General features: G+C 43.4%; 1 protein-coding gene across 4 annotated transcripts in view; it reads left to right on the top strand.

Annotated features, from left to right (window-relative positions):
• The first annotated feature begins 1,935 nt into the window (after positions 1 to 1,935).
• C2H1orf116 (chromosome 2 C1orf116 homolog) overlaps positions 1,936 to 15,017 on the top strand; it is a 60,815-nt gene continuing 47,733 nt past the window's right edge. The window contains exons 1-2 of one of the 4 annotated variants that reach the window (XM_063955184.1): positions 2,103 to 2,238; positions 7,236 to 7,368. The gene's annotated coding sequence lies outside the window, so the exon portion shown is untranslated. The other 3 variants (XM_063955183.1, XM_063955182.1, XM_063955185.1) reach the window with 3 other exon arrangements.

Genomic DNA, 15,017 nt, shown 5'->3' with positions numbered 1-15,017 from the left:
CATCCTGATCACCTGATGGCCCCCCCTGATCCTTCTCAGGCGGCTGCCTCCATCTCCAGGCCCCCCGGCTGGGAGCAGCCCTGCCAGAGCCTCCTTGAGCCCGTGGTGGCCCCTCCAGGACTCCCTTCCACAGACACGCTGACTCACTGTCCTCCTGAGTCAGCCACTGCCTCTCTCTCCAGGCCCCACGGTGGGGAGAATCCCTGTCCGCAGTGCCATGGTTACCTGGCGACTCCTCCGGATCCCCAGCCAGCCGCTGCCTCCAGCTCCAGGCCTCCCGGCTAGGAGCAGCTTGGACCGAAGTCTTCTTTGTTCCCAGCCCTCCACCGGCAGATGTATGGCTGGAGGGCACTCTGTAGGCCACCGAGCTGCAGGTGTGAGCGAGAGTCACGAGATCTACTCCGCCGCAAGCACTTCCAGGGTCACAGATTGCCACTTCCTCCATACCACCAGCCGCCTCTGCTAGTTTTGCAAGGGTTAACGAGTCTTGGGCAACAAATTTTCCATTTTGCAGTTGGTGTAACCTGCATTCATCTAGTCTCATCCATTAATAACCCTTTCACATTAAAAAGAGTAACAGCCCTTCAGAATCTTGACTAAAATGTGATGCTACTGAGATCCTTATTTTATGACACAGACACTCATAATTGAAAGAACTACACTTTAATATATTAATGGAGCTAAAAAATAAATAATTAAATCATATAATAGTTGTATCCAAAACGAGAATATCTATTTATAAATGTCTAAAACAATTTACAAATATCTAAAACCACAAAACAGAATAAAATGGAATAATTTAATGCCATCTTATTGATCACCCTGAACTATTCAATTAGCCCCAAATGCAGCCTGCTGCAATAAACCAGTGTTGGGCAAGGCAAAATACATGTGGGTCATATGCAAGTGACCCCACTCTGTTGATTTCAGGTGTCAAATTTGTTGCCCAAGACTTGTTAACCCTTGCAATACTACAGCTACTTATTCAAAATAGTAAATCATAATATAGTGTATGTGCCCACTTTGCCAGCATATTTCATGCCCAATCCAGTGTTAAGCAAGGCAAAATACATGTGGGTCATATGCAAGTGACCCGACTCTGTTGATTTCAGATGTCAAATTTGTTGCCCGAGACTCGTTAATTCCTGCAAAACTGCAGCTACTTATTCATAATAGAAAATTATGGTGTTAAGGTGCCCACTTTGCCAGTGTATTTCATGCCCAAACCAGTGTTGGGCAAGGCAAAATACATTTGCGTTATATGCAATTGACCCCACTATGTTGATTTCAGGTGTCAAATTTGTTGCCCGAGACTCGTTAACCCTTGCAAAACTACAGCTACTTATTCATAATAGAAAATTATGGTGTATATGACCACTTTGCCAGCGTATTTCATGCCCAAACCAGTGTTGGGCAAGGAAAAATACATATGGGTCATATGCAAGTGACCCCACTCTGTTGATTTTAGGATTCAAATTTGTTGCCCAACACTCGTTAACCCTTGCAAAACTGCAGCTACTTATTCATAATAGAAAATCATAATATGGTGTTTGTGCCCACTTTGCCAGCGTATTTCATGCCCAAACCAGCATTGGGTAAGGCAAAATACATGCAGGTCATATGCATTTGACTCCACTCTGTTGATTTCAGGTGTCAAATTTGTTTCCCAAGACTTATTAACCCTTGCAAAACTGAATGATTTGAATAAGAAGCTGGAGCTTGAATAAGAAGTGAATAAGAAGCTGGAGCTTGAATTAGAAGTGAATAAGAAGCTGGCCGAATAAGAAGCTACAGTAACTTCAGCCTCGTAAAAAACTGCTGTACCTGACATGTGTGATTACACAATTCGTTACATTTTTAGAAGTTTATGTTATATAATTGTTACTAGGACATTTAACTGCCTATTAAACAAACACGTAATTAACAGCGTCATAGGAGTTTAGTTCCTGCAGCATTCCTGATGTACCTGCACATGCAGCAGGTCAGGACACTGGAGATCTTTCATTGGTTCAGCAGCGTCTCTGTCCACCCCCTCAGTGAGCAGGTGGAGGCAGAGAGCAAGGTATTGAGGGAGGGACAGACAGGTGAGTTTTAACCTCTGTTGTTGGTTTAGGAATATCTCAGAAAGTACACTGTGACTTGTAGAAGATCCATGTTGGTAGTGTGGAGTAGTTTAAAGCCCTTTTCTCTGTGAGTTCATGCTGTTCTCCCTGACCATCTGGATATACAGTTGTGGTGGTAAGTTAATTAGTAACTACTTCTGTTTGTCTAGTTTATAGGGCACAATGGAAAAAAGTATTAGTTCCCTACTATAGTTTATTTTTAAATGTTAGATCACTTCTAGAATGCGAATATTTCTCACAAAATAGGCACACAGCATTTTCATGTTAGATGTTTATAAAAGGGGAAAAAATAATGAGCCAGGTTTAGTTTAGTTTTTTTCTCTTTAAAGTAGCCTGTGTATTCTAAACAGTGTGTGCCATAATTACAGCTAACAACCCCAGAGACATACTGTACTGTAGTATTCAGGTAAGAAGTCCTGACATATGTAAATGTTTATCTGTTGTGCACTTTACTTACTGTACATGTCTGTGTTTGATGGTTAGTCATTTGCACCATGCTCATACTTTTGTAATGTGTTTTCCATCAAGAACCTTATCACTGTTTAGAATAAATAGTCCAATTTTGTATCTTTTCTTTACGGCGTCACTATACTTCACAGAACTGTAGTCTAGTTGGAGCACACCCTCTTTCCATGAACATTAGCAATGCTGTACCTAGTTGTGATTTGGAACTCTGTAAGTGTATATTGTGTAACAAGTTGGCAAAAGGGCAGATAAGGCGGGACGGTAACTCCTTATCTTCAATTAAACTTATTCATGAACAGGTGACTTTATAATCCCTTGCATGGTTTCCTGGCCTCACATTGTTTCTGAAACTTGATCATCCTCTTTAGCTGTAAAACAGTCTCCACATGTTGAAAGCCTATAATACATGATAATTAGTTTCTCCACCATGTAATGAAATGCTTCTCCTTGAGCCCCTCGTTATCTCAAATGAACTCTTTAATATTTGTTAAGTATTGTTTTTTTATTGTATTTAATGTTATACAGACATGTTGTAGTCGGGCTGAAAATGTAATGTCAGCCTCTTGATTATAATCGTATGGATAAATGCCAGTGTAGTGCGGCACGTCTTGCACATGGCCTAAGCATTACTCGATTTTTAAATACTTTGTTAATATGTGCATATTGTCATGCAAAAAAAAATATTTTGAGGGATGCAATTGTGTAGGTAATTCTTTATAGATGTGCTGTACCAATCATTTGCGTTACTGTTGTTTAGTATAGTGTGTATGTATATGTATGTATGTATATATATATATATATATATATATATATATATATATATATATATATATATATATATATATATTCTGGTCACTGTGTTACATTTCTTCAAAATGGACAATCTGGTTTCTGTTAATTTGTTGTTGGTTTGAGTGGAATTAATGATACTGGTCTATTGGCTCTCTGCAAAAAAAATTTTTTGTTGTTGTTGCAAAGACGTGTAATTATTTTTCTGTCAGACTACAGTTAAAGATTCACAAATATCAAGTATTTGGCCCTCCTTCTTTTGAATGCGGTTAAGTCCCATCATCCATGTCGCAACTACCATACTACTGTACATTAGCCACGTCAGTTGCTAACATGGCTCTTAACATGAAATCAGTCTTTTTTTTATTATTGTGCTGTGTCTATACACTGCATGATAATCAGTTAGCTATATAAAGGTTTATAGTTACAAAGGTCATTGAGGAAATCCGAAGGAGTATCTAGAAAAACTTATGCAACTAAGAGAGGTCATTGAAAAAAAAAAAAGCACAAAACTGCGATGGGCTGGGAATAGCAACTAGGACAAGAGATTTGTCAATTTTGATGTCTTTATTTTCAGATTAATTTGAAGGTTTTGTTTAGTGGCCTCTAAGTTTCGTTCTTTTGGATTAATGGTCTACTCCAGGGGTGGGGAACCTTTTTTCTACCGAGGGCCATTTGGATATTTATAAAATCCTTCGGGGGCCATACAAGTCTGCCCCCGCACACGCCAAAAAAATGGATGTGGCCAGTTAAAATGGGACGTGCTACACATATGCCCCAAAAGTGAAGTGCCAGATCCACAATTGCCCCCACAGTGCCAGGTATACAAATGCCCCTCACAGTGCCAGGTATACAGATGCCCCCACAGTGCTAGGTATACAAATGCCCCCTCAGTGCCAGGTATACAAATGCCCCTCACAGTGCCAGGCATACAGATGCCCCCACAGTGCCAGGTATACAGATGCCCCCCACAGTGCCAGGTATACAGATGCCCCCACAGTGCCAGGTATACAAATGCCCCCACAGTGCCAGGTATACAAATGCCCCCACAGTGCCAGGTATACAAATGCCTCTCATAGTGCCAGGTATACAAATGCCTCTCATAGTGCCAGGTATACAGATGCCCCCACAGTGCCAGGTATACAGATGTCCCCACAGTGCCAGGTATACAGATGCCCTCACAGTGCCAGGTATACAGATGTCCCCACAGTGCCAGGTATACAGATGCCCCCTCAGTGCCAGGTATACAGATGTCCCCACAGTGCCAGGTATACAGATGCCCCCTCAGTGCCAGGTATACAAATGCCCCTCAGTGCCAGGTATACAAATGCCCCTCAGTGCCAGGTATACAAATGCCCCTCAGTGCCAGGTATACAGATGCCCCCACAGTGCCAGGTATACAGATGCCCCCACAGTGCCAGGTATACAGATGCCCCCTCAGTGCCAGGTATACAGATGTCCCCACAGTGCCAGGTATGCAGATGTCCCCACAGTGCCAGGTATACAGATGCCCCTCACAGTGCCAGGTATACAGATGCCCCCACAGTGCCAGGTATACAGATGCCCCTCACAGTGCCAGGTATACAGATGCCCCTCACAGTGCCAGGTATACAGATGCCCCTCACAGTGCCAGGTATACAGATGCCCCTCACAGTGCCAGGTATACAGATGCCCCTCACAGTGCCAGGTATACAGATGTCCCCACAGTGCCAGGTATACAAATGCCCCTCAGTGCCAGGTATACAGATGTCCCCACAGTGCCAGGTATACAGATGCCCCCAAAGTGCCAGGTATACAGATGCCCCCCGTCCCCCTTACCGCTCCTTTCGGCAGGGACACGGAGGAGAGCGCGGCTATGTTGGGCGACGGCGTGTAAGACTTAAAACCAGCCGCCGGTTCGAGAGCCAATCAGAGCTCGCGGACCGGCAGCCGCGGCTCCTGATTGGCTGCCGGTCCGCGAGCTCTGATTGGCTCACAAACCGGCGGCTGGTTTCAAGTCCTACACTCTGCCGCCGCCCGACAATAGCCGCGCTCTCCTCCGTGTGGTGACAGCTGAGACACGCTGCCGCCGGACTGTGCGGCGGCGTGTCTCACTGAGAGGAGCGGGTGGGCCGGACCAAACGGCTTTGCGGGCCTTATACGGCCCGCGGGCCGGAGGTTCCCCACCCCTGGTCTACTCAATAGAACCTCTAGACTTGAGTGAAAAATGTATTTAAGCTTCAGAGATGGGCACAATGTTGGTTTTGTATGCAGTGGAGCTTGTGTACATTTTTTTTTTTTTTGCCACTGCACGTGCATATAAGCCTAAAGGCCCATACACACTGGGCGATTTTGGTGTTTTGAGCTGCTTAAGGCCCATACACACTGGGTGATTTGAGCTGAAAGCAGCTCACTTTTGGTGTGTTGAGCTGCTTTCAGCTCAAAGCCGCCCAGTGTGTATGCACCAGCGATGAGCGCTGAGGCGCGCTCCCGCTTCATCGCTGGCGGCCGCCGTTCATCTAATGGTATTACCAGTAGATGAACGGCGGGGTGAGCAGCTTTCCATAGTGTCCTGGTATGGAAAGCCGCTCACCCCCGATGACATCGCCGGGCACGGGGGAAAAGCGCTCAGTGTGTATGCACTGAGCGCTTTCCAGCCCAGCGTTGCTATGCATACATGCTGGTAGAAAAAAGGCCCAGTGTGTATGCACCTTTACAGCACATTTGTTTCAATGGTTTTGCAATGCGGTTGCAGTAAGCATTTATTTGCAAATGAGTGTCATGCAGGGAGCGTATGTGGGAGGTAACAGGGGAGTGGCAATTTAATTGCATGTGCGTCATTTTGGAGCCATGTCATGGCTTGCGACTGCGATCCCGTATATGGTTACAATGGCTCCAGCATCTTACTGCCAGCGGCCATGCTGCAAGACCATATGGGTTACTCAAAAGGGCAGTGTAAGATAGATGTGCATCTGATAGATGCGTCTTAGTGCACAAGAAGTGCTTCTGAGACACCGCCAGTGGGCATCTCACTTCAAATCCCTGCAGTAACTGGGTATATTTTTGCACAGCTGTTGGGTGCAATTTTTCAGCTGCGATGGCATTAGTGTACATCTGGGAATCGAGTCCATAGTGCATGTTATACACAATGTGACAGTTGGTGCACCTGCTGGGTCACCTGGAAAACATGACCTGCTAGGGGTCTTTGAGGATCAAGTTTGGGGATCTCTTTTGTAGAGTTTCTATACAACTATCTTTATACAACTTAGAAAAAAAAATTGTTCTTAAATATGTTTAAACATTTTGCTAACAAATGGGTGAATGCATGCCATACATGAACTCTGGCATGGTATAAATGGCTGGAATTGGTGACTGCAAAATTGTTACATCTCGTCATTCTAGAGCTGGTCTGTTGCTTTCCACATGTGTATGTACAGTATATGCAATTATATATTGTGTATATGTATGTGTGTGTGCAGATAGAGATATATATACATAAAATATGAGATTGAGCTATCTTAAACTCTGTATGGTTCTATGCACCAAAATGTCAGTTTTCTGTCCCACTCCTGTTTCCCTCCTGTGATTACACAGCCATTTTGACTTAGACTATTTTACTGTAACAATCCTTGAGTTAAATAAACATATTTGTTATTTGATAGGTTTGTGAGAAGCAGGTCCGGCGACAGGGGGGGACAAAGGGGACACCTGTACAGGGCCCCGAGGATCAGGGGCACAAAAAAACATTGCCGCAGTGCCTATATATTTTTTTAATACTGTAGTCGTCCCCCGTCACCCCCCACGTGATACCTGTCACTTGGTCTGGTCCTTGCAAACGTCATGACGTCATTATGCATGACACTTCCGTGTCTCCTTCAGCCGCCGCAGAAGAGCTCCAAGCAGCCCGGCCCCTAAGCCCGGCAGGCAAAACGTGGAAGACAGACAAATAGACTGCAGCTTCAGCCGCCTACCGCAGCCCTACTACTGTCCCTACAGACCCACGCTGGCTGTGGTGAGTCCATCCTGGGTCCTGTTACTTCACCACACACACACACACACACACACACACACACACACACACACACACACACACACACACACACACACACACACACACTTTTTTTTATATATGTGTGTGTGTGTGTGTATATGTGTATGTGTGTATATATATATATATATATATATATATATATATATATATATATATATGTGTATATGTGTGTGTGTGTATTTAGTGATACATGTATTGGCACACACAGCGGACAGATGTTTGGAGGGGGGGGGGGGGGGGGCAGAGATATCCGTGTGACGGGCCCCAAGATTTCTGTTGCCGGCCCTGGTGAGAAGTAACTGGCTATATTTTTGGACATGTTTATGAGATTGCGCTAATCGTTTCAATTCAATTCAAAGCTTCTCTTAAGCTGCCCAAAGAGTATCTGTCTCAAAATAACAGCATAGCTTTTGATTGTTCAAAACAAGATTAGTTACTAGAACATTATATGTGTTTAACATTACCTGATAAAGTATGTAGGTATCAAAGGGAAAGTTTGACTGTTTTGTTGTGTATATCTCCTCTTTTTATCATGACTAAATGAAAAAGGAGTGGAAGAAGTGAGCTAAAGGCATGTGCACCTCGTAATATTTTAATCCAGTCCTCTGCACCTTTTTACTGGAGTGCATGACTTGTGTGGTGCTACGGCTGTCATTGTTTGACAATTTAAAGAATGCCTAAAATATAAGCATATATTATATTTATGGTCCATTTAGGTAAACTGTTTTTTTTTTTTTTTTTTTTTAGTCAGTCATAATGTATTGATTATTTGCATAAAGGGTTAATGTTTCTGTTGTAAATGGTACACAAACCACTTTCTGGTAATTTGGTACATTTTGTTAGATAGTGGTACGCTGTGTACCTGTCTCCTGTGCCATCGGATCACATGGGCGCATCCCCTAGTGCTCATCCCTCTAGTGTCAGAGTGTCTCAAGGAGGCGGAGCAGTAGTATATGCAACGCTGCTCCATCTTAGTCAGAGAGTGTGTCTGAGCTGGAGACCGGAGAGGGAGGAGCTCAGAGTGTGAGACTTTGGCCCTCATTCCGAGTTGTTAGCTCGCAAGCTGCTTTTAGCAGCTTTGCACACGCTAAGCCGCCGCCTACTGGGAGTGAATCTTAGCTTATCAAAATTGCGAACGAAAGATTCACAATATTGCGAAAAGACTTCTCTGTGCAGTTTCTGAGTAGCTCAAGACTTACTCTTCCAGTGCGATCAGTTCAGTGCTTGTCGTTCCTGGTTTGACGTCACAAACACACCCAGCGTTCGCCCATACACTCCTCCGTTTCTCCAGCCACTCCCGCATTTTTCCAAGAAACGGTAGCGTTTTTTCAAACACTCCCATAAAATGGCCTGTTTCCGCCCAGAAACACCCACTTCCTGTCAATCGCATTACGATCACCAGAACGAAGAAAAAACCTTGTAATGCCGTGAGTAAAATACCTAACTGCATAGCAAATTTTCATTGGCGCAGTCGCAGTGCGAATATTGCGCATGCGCAGTTAGCGGAAAATCGCTGCGATGCGAAGAAAATTACCGAGCGAACAACATTGAATGACCACCTTTGAGCGTTCCACATGTGCCGCATGTACTGTGCTACCGGAGCTTGTACAGAGAACCGGGCGGTGCATTGTTCCTTCACAGCGGGAGTCAGACTGCACAGTTCCAAGAACGTATTCCTGTAGAGACCATAGCTGAGGGTTCTGCCTTGATCACAAATGGTATAAAGTCTAAAAAGCGCAAGTTCAAGTGTTCTGTATGTTACAAGATAGGCCAAAAGCTTCAGATTGTAAGATGAGAAATTCCAGTGGTGCGCAGAAGCAGCGTGACAAGCCAAATGAGTCGGCACTGAATGTAGCAGACAGTCACAAGAAGGATTGCTGGTACATGGACTCGGTGGCCACTAGGCATTTCAGTTGCAATCGGCATTGGTTCAATTCTTTAACACCGTGTGCACCTACAGTTACAGGGATTGGAAATAAAGTCCTTACTGCATCACAAGCTGGGACAATCACAGTGTGTTTAAGAATTGGAGGAGAAACAGTTGTTACAGATATCCAAGATGTGTTGTACGTGCCAGATGTAGAAAGTAATCTCATTGCTATCTTCCTCCTAGAGAACAAAGGCTACAGGGTCCAGTTTGAAAAGGGCAAGTGTATGGTGCAAAATAAAAGAGGGACTGTTATTGCTTCAGCAACCCGGTGCAACCAACTACTGTATATGTCCTGGACACTGAGGAGTGTACTGCAATGATGACTACTGATGCAAACCAGTCAATGGAGCTGTGGCACAGACGCTTAGGTCATCTAGGGTATAACAACGTCCAGAAACTGCTAGATGGAATGGTAACAGGGATCATCGTGAGTAACGCTGAAAGACCCATGTGTGAGAGTTACATAAAAGGCAAGCAAACTTGCAACCAATTTCCAAAGTCAGTTAGTAGAGCAGAGACACCTCTAACTCTAGTGCACACCGACGTGTGTGGTCCAATGAATGTGGAATTGATCAGTGGCTACAGGTATTTTATGACTCTCATTGATGATGCCACAAGAATGACACGCGTGTACTTCATTAAAGAAAAGAGTGACGTTGTCAACAAAATTGTGGAATACAAAAACCTGGTGGAGACTCAGACGGGTCTGAAACTAAAGATCTTGAGATGAGACAATGGTGGAGAGTATGATAACAAAGTCTTGGCCGCCCCATCTGAAACTAAAGATGTTGAGATCAGACAATGGTGGAGAGTATGATAACAAAGTCTTGGCTGCATTCCTTAGGAAGCATGGCATAAAGTATCAGCTAACAATTGCCCACACACCGGAACAGATTGGCGTTAGTGAGCGGGCAAACCGCACAATTTTTGAAAGAACACAGACTATCTTAAGTGATGCTGGCCTGGAAAAGAAATTTTGGGCAGAAGCAGTATCTACTGCAGTATACCTAAAGAATCATGCACCTACAGTGGCTGTCAAAGGTAAAACGCAACTGGAGACATGGTCCAGGGAAAAGCAAAGTGTCAGTCATCTTCGTGTCTTCGGGAGCAAAGCTTTTGCGCATATACCAAAGGAGAAAAGGAGACGTTAGAGCCAAAATCCATAGAATGTATAATGCTCGGATACTGCGAAGAAAGCAAAGGATACAGACTTTGGGATGTTACAAACAAACATCTTCTTAAATCCAGAGATGTGGTATTCCATGAGACAGCACCACAGACTGGGATAGTGGAGCAAGAGGAGAATGTATTATTGGATGTACAGGCAGCAGAAAGCGTGTCTGAATCTGAGAGTGTCAAAGTAGACAACAAATCAGGGAACAGACGTTCCATGAGGAGCAACAAAGGTGTTCCAGCATAGAAATACAGTGAGGAGTATGCAAACATAGCTTACTGTGACCCTCAAAACATATAAGAAGCAAAGTCAAACAGTGATTGGACAGAATGGAAATCAGCAATTGATAGAGAACTGTCGGCACTGGATGATAACAGTACATGGACTATGGACTATGGATGATAGACCAAGTAACCGTAAAACGATCAAGAACAAGCGGGTCTTCTGCAAGAAGTTGAATGCAGATGGGACAATAGCTCGTTACAAAGCCTACCTTGTTGCCAAGGGATATCCCCAGAAGTCTGGAATCGATTACAGAGAGGTCTACTCGCCTGTCACAAGGTATAGCACCTTAAGGTTGGTGATTGCTATTGCTACACTACATGATCTACGGCTATACCAGCTAGACTTTGATTCTGAATTCCTGAATGGAGAGTTAGTTGAGGAAATTTATATGGAACCACCTGAACACTGTGATATGAATATATTCCAAACAGGAAAAGTTTGTCTCTTAAAGAATTCACTATATGGCCTCAAGCAAAGTGGTCGTTGTTGGTACAGGTTGAGTATCCCTTATCCAAAATGCTTGGGACCAGAGGTATTTTGGATATGGGATTTTTCCGTATTTTGGAATAATTGCTTACCATAATGAGATATCATGGTGATGGGACCCAAGTCTAAGCACATAATGTATTTATGTTTCATATACACCTTATACACACAGCCTGAAGGTCATTTTAGCCAATATTTTTTATAACTTTGTGCATTAAACAAAGTGTGTGTACATTCACACAATTCATTTATGTTTCTTATACACCTTATACACACAGCCTGAAGGTCATTGAATACAATATTTTTTAAAACTTTGTGTATTAAACAAAGTTTGTGTACATTGAGACATCAAAAAACAAAAGTTTCACTATCCCACTCTCACTCAAAAAAGTCCGTATTTCGGAATATTCCGTATTTCGGATATTTGGATATGGGATACTCAACCTGTATATGAAGTTGGATGCAGTGTTAATAAAAAATGAACTGTTAGGTCAGACTGATCACTGCCTATACCATAAGACTATAGAAGAAAAATTGTTCCTCATAGCTGTGTATGTGGATGATTTACTTCTGGCAGGTCAAGAAAATCACATCACTGATGTGAAGCACCAGCGACAAGAAAGATTCAAGTTGAAAGCTCTAGGCCCTGCAAATCACGTATTAGGCATGAAAATTGTACAAAACATAAAAGAAGGGACTGTCACAATTGACCAACAAACATACATTGAGGCAATAATTTCCAAATATGGAATGACAGATGCAAAACCAGTAAGCACTCCCATTGACCAAAGTGTAAAGATGGTCAAGGCCGTGTCAGCAAGTAGCAAGGGGGAGATAGAGTAAATGCAAGAAATCCCTTATGAAAATGCTGTTGGTAGTTTGATGTACACAAGTATTGGGACATGTCCTGACTAGAGATGAGCGGGTTCGGTTCCTCGGAATCCGAACCCCCCCCCCCCCGAACTACACCTATTTTACACTGGTCCGAGGCAGACTCGGATCCTCCCGCCTTGCTCGGTTAACCCGAGCGCGCCCGAACGTCATCATCCCGCTGTCGGATTCTCGCGAGATTCGTATTCTATATAAGGAGCCGCGCGTCGCCGCCATTTTCACTCATGCATTGGAGACGATAGGGAGAGGACGTGTGCAGCGTTCTCTCAGTTGTGCTCAGTGTGCTGCAAATATCTGTGCTCAGTGTGCTTGCAAATATCTGTGCTCAGTGTGCTGAAAATATCTACGTTCTCTGCCTGAAAAACGCTCCATATCTGTGCTCAGTGTGCTTTATTGTGGGGACTGGGGACCAGCAGTATTATATAGTAGGAGGACAGTGCAGAGTTTTGCTGACCAGTGACCACCAGTATTATACGTTCTCTGCCTGAAAAACGCTCCATATCTGTGCTGCATTGTAGTATATAGTAGGAGGACAGTGCAGAATTTTGCTGACCAGTGACCACCAGTATTATATCAGTATGGTACAGTAGTCCACTGCTCTACCTACCTCTGTGTCGTCAAGTATACTATCCATCCATACCTGTGGTGCATTTTAGTTGTTGTGCGCAGTAGTAGGAGGACAGTGCATAATTTTGCTGACCACCAGTATATAATATATAGCAGTACGGTACAGTAGGCCATTGCTATTGATACATTACTGGCATATAATTCCACACATTAAAAAATGGAGAACAAAAATGTGGAGGGTAAAATAGGGAAAGATCAAGATCCACTTCCACCTCGTGCTGAAGCTGCTGCCACTAGTCATGGCCGAGACGATGAAATGCCATCAACGTCGTCTGCCAAGGCCGATGCCCAATGTCATAGTAGAGAGCATGTAAAATCCAAAACACAAAAGTTCAGTAAAATTACCCAAAAATCTAAATGAAAAGCGTCTGAGGAGAAGCGTAAACTTGCCAATATGCCATTTACGACACGGAGTGGCAAGGAACGGCTGAGGCCCTGGCCTATATTCATGGCTAGTGGTTCAGATTCACATGAGGATGGAAGCACTCATCCTCTCGCTAGAAAACTGCAGTGCCACTCCTAGATGGGCCAGGTGTTTGTGTCGGCCACTTGGGTCGCTTAGCTTAGTCACACAGCTACCTCATTGCACCTCTTTTTTTCTTTGCATCATGTGCTGTTTGGGGACTATTTTTTAAATCTGCCATCCTGTCTGACACTGCAGTGCCACTCCTAGATGGGCCAGGTGTTTGTGCCGGCCACTTGGGTCGCTTAGCTTAGTCACACAGCTACCTCATTGCACCTCTTTTTTTCTTTTCATCATGTGCTGTTTGGGGACTATTTTTTAAATCTGCCATCCTGTCTGACACTGCAATGCCACTCCTAGATGGGCCAGGTGTTTGTGTCGGCCACTTGGGTCGCTTAGCTTAGTCACACAGCTACCTCATTGCACCTCTTTTTTTCTTTGCATCATGTGCTGTTTGGGGACTATTTTTTAAATCTGCCATCCTGTCTGACACTGCAGTGCCACTCGTAGATGGGCCAGGTGTTTGTGCCGGCCACTTGGGTCGCTTAGCTTAGTCATCCAGCGACCTCGGTGCAAATTTTAGGATTAAAAATAATATTGTGAGGTGTTCAGAATAGACTGGAAATGAGTGGAAATTATGGTTATTGAGGTTAATAATACTATGGGATCAAAATGACCCCCAAATTCTATGATTTAAGCTGTTTTTGAGGGTTTTTTGTAAAAAAAAAAAACACCCGAATCCAAAACACACCGAATCCAACAAAAAATTTTCAGGGAGGTTTTGCCAAAATGCGTCCGAATCCAAAACACGGCCGCGGAACCGAATCCAAAACCAAAACCCAAAATATGTCCGGTGCACATCTAGTCCTGACATCACATATGCAGTGAGTCGGGAAGCCAGTTTGCAAATAATCCTGGTAGACAACACTGGATTGCAGTAAAGAGAATCTTAAGGTACCTCAAAGGTACAAGTTTACTAAAGCTGAGATTTACAAAATCAAAAGACACCAGCTTGAAAGTATTTTGTAATGCCAACTGGGGGCTCAGATGAGGAAAACAGACGATCCTACACTGGATACCTGTTTGCACTAGCAGGCACAGCTGTCAGCTGGGCAAGTAAGAAACAACCCACAGTTGCTTTTTCTACAACAGAGGCAAAGTATATGGTGCTCACAGAAACTTCAAAAGAAGCACTTTGGATAAAAGAGACTTTATGTGAATTAGGTCTTCTTTATCACAATGAGATCATCAACCTACCTTCCTACCTCTATGTCTGTCTGTTTTTACCCAGTTTTGTTCTATTACTGTTGTTCTAATTGTAAAGCGCAACGGAATATGCTGCGCTATATAAGAAACTGTTAATAAATAAATAATAAATAAATAAGATGTGATAAGGTAGCAATAGATCTTTCTTGTAGTACAAAGCATCATGGATGGTCTAAGCACATTGCTATAAGACATCACTTCATCAATGAATTAGTGGAAAATAAGTCCATTGGTGTGGAATATGTTGCAAGTGAAGAAAATCTTGCTGACATGTTGACAGGACTGTCATCACTCCTGTTACTTGCATTCTTGAAGGTATGTGGACTTGAATATGTTTAATGTTGATTTATTCTTACTGTTTTTGCTTTATAACATGTTTTCGGTTACAGGTATGACTTTATTAAAAAAATGTTTGATAAAATATCATGTTCTTTTATATGTGACAGGAGACAGTGTTGAGCGAGGGGGAGTGTTAGATAATGGTATGC

Source organism: Pseudophryne corroboree, chromosome 2 (genome assembly GCF_028390025.1).
Source record: "Pseudophryne corroboree isolate aPseCor3 chromosome 2, aPseCor3.hap2, whole genome shotgun sequence".
Lineage (NCBI taxonomy): Eukaryota > Metazoa > Chordata > Amphibia > Anura > Myobatrachidae > Pseudophryne > Pseudophryne corroboree.
This window is presented reverse-complemented; position numbering and strand designations above follow the sequence as displayed.